We start from the raw sequence: 613 nt of genomic DNA, 5'->3' as shown, positions 1-613 counted from the left end.
GTCCCCTCCCTGGGATGGTGCAGAGAGGGCCACGAAGGCCGAGGAGGGCCCCTAGTACTGTCTTAAGCCTTGAGCCTATTTCTCACTGAAAAACGGGGGCGATCGTGCTCCAGCAGGGAGCTTCTGTGCAGGGGGCGGGGGACTCATGGGTTCCAGCCAGGAAGGGGCTGGATCAGGCAGAGGCCATCTCCAGGCCTCGGGACAAAGCCCTTGCCTGCTTGGGGACCGGGCCAACCTAGGCCGCCACACCCTCGGGCCCGCGCCCCCAGCCCGCTCCGGCCCGGGCCGCCAAACCCTCGGCCGCCTGCAGGGGCCGCCGCCTCTTCAGGAATGCGCCGTCTTTGTCTGGGGCCGTGCGGCGCCGGAGCACCGGGCGGGCTGAGCGCCCCCTGCGGCCCGGCCTGAACGCCCAGGCTGCCGCGCCGCCCACGCCTCCACCCCGGCCCGTGCCCCGCAGCCCCAGCCCGGCCCGCGCCCAGGTGAGCGCCCCGCCCGCCGCGAGGCCCCGCCCCGCCCCGCCCCCGCCCCGCCCCGGCCGGCTGAGGGACCGGGCGGATTCCTCGCGCGTCAAACCACCTGATCCCATAAAACATTCATCCTCCCGGCCCGCGCC

This window comes from Callithrix jacchus, chromosome 1 (assembly GCF_049354715.1).
Source record: "Callithrix jacchus isolate 240 chromosome 1, calJac240_pri, whole genome shotgun sequence".
Classification (NCBI taxonomy): Eukaryota; Metazoa; Chordata; class Mammalia; order Primates; family Cebidae; genus Callithrix; species Callithrix jacchus.
The sequence above is the reverse complement of the archived record's forward strand: the minus strand, read 5'-3'. Positions refer to the sequence as shown.